This window comes from Zonotrichia leucophrys, chromosome 2, assembly GCF_028769735.1.
Source record: "Zonotrichia leucophrys gambelii isolate GWCS_2022_RI chromosome 2, RI_Zleu_2.0, whole genome shotgun sequence".
Lineage (NCBI taxonomy): Eukaryota > Metazoa > Chordata > Aves > Passeriformes > Passerellidae > Zonotrichia > Zonotrichia leucophrys.
In genome coordinates, this window is record NC_088171.1 from 129,230,489 (window position 1) to 129,243,199 (window position 12,711).

The 12,711-nt window shown below is 47.9% G+C and overlaps 1 protein-coding gene across 1 annotated transcript in view; it reads left to right on the plus strand.

The window, feature by feature from the left end:
• Nucleotides 1-1,489: 1,489 nt before the first annotated feature.
• NCALD (neurocalcin delta) overlaps nt 1,490-12,711 on the plus strand; it is a 58,683-nt gene continuing 47,461 nt past the window's right edge. The window contains exon 1 of the mRNA XM_064706401.1: nt 1,490-1,671. The gene's annotated coding sequence lies outside the window, so the exon portion shown is untranslated. The remainder of the gene's footprint in view (nt 1,672-12,711) is intronic.

The following is a 12,711-nucleotide window of genomic DNA, read 5'->3' on the forward strand; positions in this document are numbered from 1 at the left end:
AGCCTTTCCTCAAAACTGAGATGTTCCAGTCCCCTAATCATCTTTGTGTCCCTTCATTGGACCTATTCCAGGAGTTCCTTGTCTCTCTTACACTGAGGAGCCCAAAACTCCACATGCGCCTCACCTGGGCTGAGTAGAGGGGCAGGATCACCTCACTGAACCTGTTGACCACACTCTTCCTGTCACCCCAGGATGCCTTTGGCCTTCTTGGTCACCCTGCTGGCTCATGGACATTTTGTTGTCCACCAGGACCTTCCCTGCAGAGCTGCTTCCCAGGAGATCAGCCCCCATCCTGTGCTGGTGGTCCCTGGGGTTCCTCACCAGGTGCAGGATCTGCATTCACCTTTGTTGAGTTTCAGATGGTTCTCTGCCCATCTCTCCAGCCTGCCCAGGTCCTTCTGAAGGGCTGCACAGCTCTGTGAGGTATTGGCTGCTTCTCCCAGCTTTGTGCCTTCAGTGAACTTGCTGAGGAGGCACCTGCCCCTCGTCCCAGTTATTGATGGATCAGTTAGATGATACTGGACACAGTATTGAGCCTTGGGGAACACCATGAGCTACAGGCCTCCAACTGGACCTTGTGTAACTGACCACAACCTTCTGAGATCTGCTGATCAGTTTTCTTTCCACCTCACTATCCACTCATGCAGACCTGATGAGCTCAGAAGCATTTTCTTGTTGCTAACACTGTCTTTCCTCCCTGCTTTCCACAGGTGAAAGTCTTTTCCTTCTCCAGCATCTTCTGTGTCCTACTCCTGGCATGTGCCTGTGTGATGGGGCTCTGGTAAGGTGGAGAGAGAGAGAGAGGAAAAAAGGAAATTAGGAGGAAGGAGTGGATTTTAGCTAGAGTTACAAGGAAATTTGAGACACTGGTGTTGTGTCTCTTCCTGTAGGAGAAGGCTGCACAGGTGAGTCAGAATCAGATGGAGGCATGCACTGCTCTGTCCCTTTCCCATGATGTTTTTTGGGAGCAGCTGGAGAAGCATCACATGCAGGCTAGCAGAGGGACCAGCCAGCTCTGGGGCCAGCCCTGCACGGCTGCTGCCCTCGTCGCTCCAGCAGGACCCTTGCTGCCTCGCCCGAATCTGGGCACAGTGTGGGTGACCAAGCATGTGTCACTGCGGCTATGAATAAAACTTCAGCTGTGTGTCACTTAGAAAGACCCTAATTTTAGCTAGCCAGCGTGTCACTGAGGTGCCCCAGCTCCCTGGCAGGGCAGCTTTTGTGCCCCACCATACCAGGTGTATAATGTGTGTTTTCCTGCGGGAGGCTGGGGATGCGGGAGGAAGAGGAGGAGCGCGTTTCCCACAGGGACAGGGTTAAGGGAGCAGCCGGCGCGGGCAGCCCCGGCGAGCCCGCGGTGTTTGCCTTGTCCAGGCGCCCGCGCTGCCGCGGCGTGCGCGCAGCGTGACGGATGACCCATGGAAATCATTGCGGAGCAGGGCTGGCGTTGCCAGGACAACGGCGGCTCCCCGGGCCGGGCCGGGCCGGGCCGGGCCGTGTGACGGGCGCCTGACGTCAGGGGGGCTGAGCCTGCGGCCCCGGCCGCGCCGGCAGACCGGCAGAGACAGAGCCCGCTGGATGCTGCAGCCATCCCCGCCACCGCCGCCGCTGCTGAATCCCGGGGGCTGCCGGAGCATGGACTGCTGAAAACTTGCATTTCTGCAGCGTGAGGTAACCGTTTGCTTTGTGTTCTCATCAGGTTTGGGTTATTTTCCTTAAAAAAAAAAAAATAGAATAGAAAGAAGCTTGTATCAGTGGCTGATATTTTTTTTTCACTTGTTTGTTTTGGCTGGAAGTTTGCCTTGATGAACAAATCCAGCGCTATCAGATAAATGCAAAGCGGCTTCCAGTTACTAATTCTGTGTGTAGACGGCAAAACGGAGTTAAATATAGATTAATGATCCATGAAACCAGAATAAAATGATATCGCTCTCGTTTGACACTTTAGGAATATAAATGAACGTGAGTAATCCTAGGCTAATGCATTCGGGAGTTAAAAGAAATGGTGTTTAGGCACTGTGTTTTTTATACCTCTGCTGGAATTTGTTGTTTTTTAATTCTGCCCGGTTCAGGCGGGCTTGTACCCAGTGTGTCCAGTGAGGGGGAAGCCAGCAGTCACTGCAGCCAGGAACAGCTTAAAATCCAACTCTCAGAGTTCAGCATTGAAATCATCTTTGTTCGCGCGGGGTCCCTGCGCGCTGCCCGGGCTTTCTGCCCTCTCCGGGGCACTCCTGCCTGCATGGTCTTACAGAGGAGAGAGTCAAAACCTTCCTGAAAAATTGTCTGAAATACGCCAAGAGAGCAGCGTTGCTGAAACACAGGCTTTTACCCTTTTTCTCACAAGCACACACACACACACAGGGCTTGTTTATTCTCTCTCTCTTTTTTTTTTTTCTGTTGTGCATTGAGATCAGTTAGAATAGCTAAAAAAAGAACTGCAGCATGAGCAGCATGATTTTTCAATCACCACAGTGACTGAAAAACGAAATGCTATTTGGGTCTTTTTGTACAAACAAGAGGGAGTTTGTGTCTGTTTCCGTATTGCACTTAGTCCGAGGTGGCTGTTGTGGGGAAGGATATCCCAGAGCTCCTGAAGTTTAGTGCCACAGGCTGAGTTTGTTTGTGTGGGAACATATAGATTTGTTTTAAGAACAGATTACAGCTGAAGCATCATGTGCGTTGTTTCCTGGAAAAGTATGTTAGATCTTTCTTATCTTCTCTAATTATACACTCCTATTCCCTTCCTCCCAAAGTTCAAAGGGTTTATCGATAATGGTAATGATTCTTTAAAGCAGCTGCTGGTCTAAAACAGTGTGGAGCTACCAGACAATTTAAAACACAGAGCAGTAAAAGATTAAAAAAAAAAATCTATAACAATTATTCTCATGTTATCAAGTGCAGCATAAGTAATTGTTTCAGAAAGAGAGCCAAGACAGATATTAAAACTGAAGGCACTTCTCTAAGGAAGTTCCGGCTTAGTGCTCTGGATTTCACTGCATTTGGCATTCTTAGCAGAGAACAAGGATAAATGCTGAAACATCTGAAATGTCTGAACCATTTCATTTGGTGTTATCTCATCAGTCTTTTCCAATTCAACTGATGCCCTAAGACATTATTGTTGGGGGGGGCTCAAATATTTCAAATGGTCTTTATTAAATTCTTCACCTGATGCCACTGCACCAGTGCATGGGGAATCTCTCCTGGCTCCTCACAGGTGAGTTTTACCCAGGTTTGCAGGAGCCTGGCACTCTATGTGCTGCCTTGCCACGGGCAGTGAGCGGGCTCTGGGTGTCCCTGCCCGGTGACCTGCCTGGGCTGAGCTGCTGTGGGGAGCTGTGTGCCAGCCCAGGGCTGAGCTGCTGTGGGGAGATGTGTGCCAGCCCAGGGCTGAGCTGCTGTGGGGGGCTGTGTGCCAGCCCAGGGCATTCATCCACCTCCATCTGCATGCAAGCTCCTAGAGTGCAGAGATGGGCTAGCAGGGGAGGACAGGGAGGTGGTTTATACAGCCCACCACCCTCTGAGGTCTGCTTGTTCACCAGCTTATACTGCTGGGGTAAGTCTGCAGAGGGACCAAGGTGTGGAGTGTGGGGACAGATTTGAGCTGAGTGGCACCTGCCATTCAAGAGAAGTCATTCACCCTCACATCTGCAGGATTTGACTCCATGTGTAGCTGCTGCCACCTCCCAGACTGAACTTGAGTGATGAGGCTCAGTGTGGGCTGAGGCTCATGTTCATTCATTTAGGCTTGAATACAGTATTCTGTAGCATTTGATGCCTTGAAACCACGTGTAAGGAGAAAAATAATTGATGCAACTTTTGCTCAAGAGCTATTCATTAGAAATGTCTTGAAAATATGGAATAGGGATACTTTTCTTTAGTGATACTGAGGTAGTGTTGAAAAGCTCTAACTTGACCCTAGAGTGAAGGAAGGTAAACTGCTTCACATTTTAGCAGGAGGGTCCTGTACGTGCTGTTGCAAGAGGTCTGAGAGGCAATGTCATAGGGGAAGCAGGTGAGTGCCACTGAGGTTGGATGCGTCCTGCCTGACACAGTGACAGCTCTGTCCCCTCTTGATGAGTCTTTGAGGGGTTTTGGCATCCCATCACCAGGCTCTAGCCATTTTGCCCCCGAGATGGGAATGGGCTGCAGGCAGGCAGCTCACAGGCAGTGCCAGAGTCTGCCGCTGGAGGTGACACAGATCCCTGCTCAGGAGAGAAGGGAATGGTGTGTGAGAGTCATCCTGGGGCTATGTGCCTCTGCTTGATGATTTCATGCTCTTGTTGTCACTGGTCAGCTCTGTAGCAAACTCTTTGGACAAGCTCTCGGGGTTACCTTGGCAGTGTGTGAAGCTGCCAGGGAAGGTCATGCTAAGCATCTCTCCCTCTCTGAGCTGCCATGCTTGCACCCAGGAGGAGAAAAGAGCAAACAGCCTGTAGGCTCCTTCCCACCACCGAGAGGGGAAGGGGGCTGCATCCCTCCCCTTCTGCCCGACACCACAGCTGACGCTGCCAGCTTCCCTGGGCTTGAAATCCTCTGACATAAAGAGAAAAATGTGAGATGCACATGGGCTTGGCAACACTCCACCTCCTTTTAGGGAGTCCAGACTGACCCTCCAACTTCCCATCAGCCTTCATGTAATTTGCAAATGTCACCCCCTTTGCACACCCACGAGGGAGGGACGATCTCTTCCTCCAGACTCCTTGTCCATGGCAAAGGGAGAGCAGAGCAGCAATTCTGAGGAACTGGAGCACTGCACCTTAGGAAAGAGCTTGGCTAAAGTCACGTCTGAGATCTCCTCAAGTCACTTCTCACACAACTGCATACAGCAGGGAAATCAAAACCAGATGTGAGCTGTTGATGCCTCTAGCCTCATAATAATAACGCACTCAGTGTGCTCTACCTTGATCTGGGTGAGTTGATGGGCAATGACAATCTAAATTTAGGCCAGAATCATAATAAAACCTAAAAGCCCCTTGCAGTGCAGAGCACTACTCCTTGAATTTTTTCAAACAGAATGCGATTTCTGCTGTCTTTGTAAAGGTCCTAGCTACTGCTGAGGCAATATTCATGGGGGGAATAAAATCCTCTGTAGAGGGTGGCAGTTGTCAGTGGGAACTGATGCTTCAGTATGGAGTTTCAGGATCTTAAATTACTTATTGCAGAAGTTGGTTCCCACTCTGCTAAAAATCATTACATTGTGCTAATTTAATGTCTGCATCAACATTAGGAACAACTGGTTTAAATGATAGCTGATCTGCAGTAGAGATTTGGCATTTTAACCAACAGTTGTTTTTCCAATTAAACACAGATGCCATACGTAGGGTACTCTGAATGCAAAATAAAAGCTGACCTGGCTGTTGGTTCCAAGCTAAAGCAACAAAAATCCTAACTCTGGAATGTTTTTGGTAGTCATATTTTAGAAATAATCTTCTGTGGTGAGCCAAAATCTGTACAGACAGCTATAGTCAGATAACAGTTTAAAAAATAGACTATGTTTTGGCTGTACTTTTGCAGCTGTTAAATTTATCTTCTTAAATAGCAGGGAGTATGAGTTGAGGGTTGAGAAACAGTAATTTTGTAATTATTTTATATGGATTGAATTATTCTGTCATCAAATTTGCATTTCAGACAGCATTACAGTATGAAAATATAATTAGAAACTGTAATTCAGGAATTGCTGAATGTGATATTTCCCAGAGGGAGCACTGTGAAGAAGCTGCCCTTACTACAACTTTAGCAAATGTTGAAATCCTATAGGTGGAAAATGTGAAGGCTGAGTTGTAAAGTTCCTCTCCCTTCTGTGGTCTTCACATACTGTCAGTTCTCTGCTTAACTTCATTTTTTCATAAGACTCATTTCCACAGAATCATCTAATCATTACGAGCTGAAGGGCTCAGATCCTGTTCTGCTGAATTTCAGACTGGCTGCACTGATAGCTGCTGAATTGCTTTCAGCCACAAAATGACACTGAGATAATGTAAGGATCTGATTTACATGCAGAAAAACCAAGAAGCTTGTAGTTTGGTCTGAAATGCTGGTTTCAATTTGCCCAGCACCTGAAATTCCCAGCCACGCCTCCTTTCACAGGAGGTAGCTGAGGGTGGGTCTTGGTTTAGCTCTGTTTATCTTCTTTTGTAGTTCCCTATTTTTTGCAGTATGTGTTCACAGTGTTGTGCAAAGTTTTAGCTGTATAAAACCCACTGATGTCAATCCTTGTGTTTTTTATTCTTGTGATAATCTATGGCTTATTATAGACATACTGCCTGGAAACAAACATGTCTTGTGTTTTTTATCTGGGCTTCATTTGACAAATCCCATATGCTTTTGCTTGAGACATGCACTTTTTAGGAGAACATCTCCATGGCCAATTTTTTTCCCACCACCTTGTTGGGGCATTGGTCAGGTCCTTATGTGAAACCATGCCTGTGGTGCACAAAGCAGGGATGGCAGTGGGAGGAGACAGAAGCTGAGGGTTAAGACCATTTCCCATGGCTGCCCAGGGCCACCTTCCTGCACCCAGCCCTGTCACTTTGCCTGGGTGCTGGGGAAGGTGACTCTCCCATCACTCACATTTTGGGTGATGCACATCCTGCCCCCTGTGTCTGGTATTTGCAATATGAGCATAGGACAGGAGCTCCAGGGTGTCACTGCAGATGGCCATTACTGTAAGAGAGGGTGCAGTAAGCCAGGTTGGCTCTTGAGGGACAAGTGGCCTTGCTTGAAGTGAAAGTGCTGGTTTACAGGTGGGACATGAGCAGTCCCTGAACATCACAGCTGCATTTTTGCACATTTACTTAGGAACTGCAAAGGAGCGGGAGGCAGCATTTCAACTGACTGTGTCTGCACATGGGAGCTGAAAGGCTTTGAGACAGGTTTATACCTGCCACGTGTGTCACAAAGCCTCTTAGCTGTGTGCTGAATTTCATTGTCAAGAGAATGGGCTTTGGGAGCAGACCAGAGCCAGGCTGTCCAGCCACAGGGGCATGGTGGATCAGGAGGGATGGGATGAGGGGGAAGGAGAGCCCTTGGCAGGGCTGACTGAGTGTGTGCTGGCAGGATGCGTCCAGGCTGATGTTCTTGCACTGCTGCATCTGCCCATGCAGGGAGCTCTGGCACCTGCAGAAGAGGCCAGACAAGACTTTTTACTCCATGAAATGGAGCTGTCTGAAGGAGTCAGGAGAGTGAAATACTCTGCCTGTGTTAGCAGTGCTGCAGTGATGTTGTTTAGCTGCCATGTGAGGTAGCTGTGGCTAACAGGGCTGCTCTCTCTTCTGGGCACTGGGTTCAAAGTAGGGCTGGAGGAACACTGCATACTCACCCCCTGTGCAGTGCCTGCTATTTGAGAGCAATAATTTCACGCTTGTTCTACTATTATAAATAGAAGAGATCAGATTTTGGAGACATCCAACATTACTTGTAGAGAGGTTTTATTAGACAAGCAGATCAGGTGGTGGTTTACAGGCTATCACCCAAGAGAAGACAAGTTAAAGCTGAAGGAGATCAAAGTTGGCTTCTTTCCTTAGCAAATTCCCTCACTCCTAGAGCAGCAAGGTTTCCTGATCATGCCTCACACAATCTTTCTGCGTCTCCTCAGGACTGCAAAACCACAATGGATCCATATATGAAGTGTCTAACTTCAGCTGAATAACACTTAAAGAGATTTCATTAAGCAATTCAGCCTGAGAACTTCTAAAGAAATATTCTGCTCACGTTGTGCTCGCAAATCCAAGATGCCAGGGGGACGTGAGCACAAAGCTGTTGATTATTTCCACAACTGCTGTGTGCTTCCTATCTCAACAGTATTCTTTTGTGCAGAATGGCAGCAAGATTGCAGAGTCCTCTTTAGCTTTACCATCTTCACAAGCCCAGGTCCAATTAGAGCAATTATATCTCAACAGAAGCACTGTCTGTTGTCCTCTGGATCTGTCTGTCAAGCATCCTATTCATCACTGTTTATCATGTATCAGGCTTTTCATGTAAAGTCGTTCTGACCCTGCTGAAACAGTCCCACCAGAAGGGTGGCCTGTGTTTTTATTTCACAGGCTGATGTGAAAAGGATGAGAAGTGTGCAAAATTATGGCTGGCCAAGGATACATCTTTCAGTCTAACCATGTTCTCCTCTCACTTGAATATTATTGCTGGTTTGACACAGTACACAGCTTTCATGTTCAATTACTTCACTTCACCCTTCATTTTCAATTACTTTACTGCTAAAAATTGAGGACATTATCAGAATTCACAGTTCTTCCTTGCCACATTCAAGGGTTTCCTTAATCAAAATCCCCAATGTGAACTGCAAGGCATGTAATGTTTGATGGCACATGATATTAAACCACTTACAGCTCTGATGTCTGTGGGGACTCTCTGGTCTCTGAGTTACTGGGTAGTGGGAACTTCTGCAGAAAGGCCACTTGTGCTTTGCTTTGCCTCTCCTGACAGGGCCTGATGAAGGAGCTGAGTGAATCCTGCTAAGGAAGTCCCCTTTGTCACCACTAAGGTAGAAGCTGAAAAGCAGAACTCAGTGAAAGGCAGAAGTGTTGGGACTTGGGAAGGTCAGAGGGAATGCAAAGAGGAACTCTTTCTGAACAAAAAATAGATATTTATTTTCTCATACTGCTCTTGGAAAGGAAAATCCAGGGAGCAGTGTTTGGAGTCATCTTTATGAAACAAAGAGAATTCTTTCTGACAATTCAGAAATGAGATTGCCTGTGAGAGAGCACCCCTGTCCCCACTGCTACCTCCATGGCATCCATGGGAGTCCTGGCCAACATGAACAGCAGCACTTGGGCAGAATAATATTGCTTTAGGAACTGAAAACATGAGCTCAGACTTTGGTTGTTCTTCCTCCAGTATCATCAGGGCAGTGGTTCCCCCACATTTGTTTCCTATTTTGCCTCTCTTCTGCTAGGTTTTAGCCCAGAAGAGCTGCTTCTGTCAGGAGGAACTGCAGGACCATTTGCAGTAGAGGTCCAGATGTCACCTGTGCCTTCCCTTGGCACAGGGTGCTGCAGGCAGGAGAGCTGTGCCAGCCCTGACCAGGGCTGCAAGGAGACCTGGCCAATTTGGCCACACCAGTGGCAAGAAAAAGTGAGAGCTGATGAAACAGCAGTATAACATGCTCCACATCTGCTCCATGGGGGTCTTGGTGAATTTGTTAAAGATGAGTTTATACTGCTTAACTGGATCTGCAGCCTTGGCAGATTCAGTTTCTTGTCTTGCAGTGATGGTGTTTTTGCTGAGAGCCTGGGGCAGGGTTCTCTGCTGCTGTGCAGAGTCAGACCCCTCCACTCACCATGGACACATCATGTTTGTGATGCTTCAATTAGAAAAATACAATTCTTTCAGACATGGCAGAAGGTGACAGAAGCTCTAGCAGGGTGACTGCTAGCCTGACTTTCATTCTTTCTGTTGGACACTGAGACCTTTGCAGAAACCCCTGCCTCAATTCAAGGAATCTGATTAGAAATTGAAGAGTATTTCACATTAGTTCACCATGTGCCAGTTATTAGGAGGCTGTGGTGTTGCTCCAAGAGCCTGTAGTAAGGCACACCCTTCCTGCATGCCACTCCCACCAGGCTTGCAGATGGCACTCCAAACGGGGTGTTGGGAGGCAGCTGGGAGAGAAGGAGTTAAAACAGGCCACAATTGCTAATTTGAGACATTCTCAAAAATAGCAGCTTTTCTTTTGTTTGCTGAATTCCCCATGCTTTTACAGTGCTATTCCCATTATTCATTTCTTTCCCAAAATAGCATTTTTAAACAGAAGAATGACTTGAGTGGGGAGAAGAGGGGATCTTCAGGCTGAGTGGGACAGCTGCATGCCCTGTGTCTGCAGTGAGGCATATTTCAGTATTTCAGGCAATTTTAGTTCCTCACTGGCAAAACCAGTAATTCCTTCCTGACAGTCCTTGCTTCCCAGGGGCAAGCATTGGGCAGTGTGCTCATGCTGTCCACTGTTTTTATAGCCCAGCTTGAAAAGAAGCATCTCTTGCTGGTGGATGCTCCTTTGAAGAAGAAGGAAAGGATGCTTTTGGAAAAATAACCCCAAGGAAGCTGGCTCCAGGACTAGTGATGCAGGCAGGTCCCACTGAGCTGGGAGGCAATTCTAGCCCTCAAAGCACCTTGTGTGTCCCACCCTTGACTGCTGGCCCAGGAAAGCAGCTGCTCTGGAGGGGCTCCCTGACAACACCTCCAGGGCCCCCTTACCCCTCACAGTCAGGCATGCAGCCAAGCACAAACAAGGTGAGCTCCAGAAACAGGTGCCAGCAGCCTTCCCCTAGGGCTGCAGGGAGGGATGGGAGCAAAGAAGCCCTGAGAGGAATTAAAAATTAAATCCTTGTGGCAGTGGGTTCCTGTCACCACATCTCAGCAGTTCACCTTCACTGTGGCTGGCTGGCTGCCCAAGCCCTGAGCAGGAGCAGAGAGAGGAGCATCCCATTCTCACTGCCTTCCCTGGAGATCAGCCAGCTCTCCTGTGGCCCTCATGGGAGGATGAGGAGGAGCTGCTTCACTGCTGCATGCTCACAGAACTGACCAGAACAAGCAGCATGTGCCTCTTTGTGGGAATCCCCTGAGCCCTGCTGAAGGTGTCACACCCGGAGCCAGATGAGTCAGATGCCTCTGAACAGGTGCAGCTGTCCAAGTGTGGGGTGCTGAGGAGCTGAGCTGGCCATACCACAGCCCTCCCTGTGGCCTGGAGTCTGCCATAACCCCAGCAACAGGTGTGCTTAGTGCAGGTGGGGGCTGAGCCCACAGACTGGCATTTGGGCTGCAAGGGTCAAGCCAACCAAGGCTGGCATTTGGAGGTAGAAGGGCTGAGCTCCATGGGGACATTTGGCCCTCCTTGGCATCCAGTCCAGCTCCTTGGTGTGCACATGCCCTGAAACCCCTTCAGAACCCCAGCAAATTCATCACTGAGCCCAAGGCCCCTAGCAGAGCATGTCTCAAATGATTTGAACTTTGGGTCTAGTTCATAATCCCCTCCTAATATCCCACCCTAGGTAAGCATTTACTTCCCCCAAGCCTTGATATTTCTTGTTTTGACACTAACATTCAAGTAGATGTCAGGCTATCCAGCTTCCTGAGATATTGGCTGTGTCTGTACTATGGCCACTGGCTGTGTCCATAATAAATGAAATAGGGGGCAACTCCAGCACCAGAGCTCAGAAGGCAAAATCTCTCTCTGCAGAGCAGTCCCTATCCCAGTCCAGCTCCCAGTCAGTTCCTGTGTTCCCAGCCTGCCCACTGGCCTGTTCCAGGGGGCAAATGGCACAGAGTCACTTTTCAGGAGGGTGCAGAGTTCAATAGCACAGACAAGGGAACTCCTGTGCCAGCTGGCCCCATGCTGGGGAACGCACCCACATGCCTTTGCTCCATAGTCACAGGTGATGTGGTCAGTGTCATCGTGCATAACTGGGTGAGAATCCTCGGCAGGGGGAGAAAAAGAGCCTTAAAAATAGAAAAGTGTTTTTTCTGAAGCCCAGGTCTAGGTAGAGCTCACGAGCTGCAGGCTCTTGCCCCAGCCAGGAAATCAGCCCATTGGAGCATGACAAAAAGGCTGGCAACTCCAGTCTGTCAAAAACATCAGTGGGGTTCTAATAGGACCAAAGTGGAGGGAATGAACATGGCTGGAAGAAAGGATAAAGAAAAGTCTTTGGTGCACAGAGCGCCAGGCTCTTTACTCCTCTGTTTGTACAGAGGAACATTATCGTGTACACTGCTGACCTGACTCTTTACAGAGTGTGGGTTTGACGCTGATTTCACGTTGCTTCTCAGTATATACTCTTTTCCCTGTGAGGCTCAGTTTTAATTATTTTCTAGTTTACAATCCATTTATTTTTAAGATATGAAAAATGCATAGGTCAGTATCCACTACTGTTCTACCATTCCTCCAGAATAAGTAAATTATTATCTGTATTAGCCTTCTCAGCAAGAGACCAACAAGTTCCACTTTTCTGATGCTGTCTCATGCCTAAAATCTGTTTCCCAAATCCTCTTTTGCCTGAAGTGAGCACTGTGCACTGCACAATGCACTCTTCAGCTCCCTGGGGACTGCCCAGCCCCACGTACAGCACTGCCTTTGCCACACAGCACTGTCAGGAATTTCACATTTCTCTCTGCAATGAGAAAAGTGATGTCCAGGTGCTGTCCTCATAAAACTTCAGGGCTGAAAGAGGTCAAAAGCAAAGGACACTTCTGAATGCAGTTTTCTCCCAGTACTTCTGGTTTTGTTGAATTCAACCTTTATGTTTTTGATCTTGGAGTATAATGTCAGAAGAGTTTGAGAGAGCTAGGGGAACATTTGCCTGTCACTTTGCCTGCAGCTTTTCAGGTAGGTTTGATTATTTTAATTACTTCCTCTGTTAGACATGGAATGTCTTCCACTTTCCCTGAATTTCCCAGTCATGTCTGGTCGCAGATCACTTAGTGCTACATGGAAGCCATCATAAGGAACTCTGATATTAACTGCAGATTTACATCAAAGTCCTGCAAAGCATGAGGATACTGGCTGAAAACTTTTGAACAGTGGGGTTTAGTAAAGCAAGACTTGGGCGTGACTGTGTGAAAGTGTGAAGTTTTCCCTTTTCACTTGCAAACAGGAGTTGCTGTGCTTGTATTGCTCCAAATAATACAGGGGATTTGGAAGACTAGCATTAAGACAGTTTTTCAGAGTCATTGAATATGTTTTAATCCTTATTAGTCTTGAGCAAT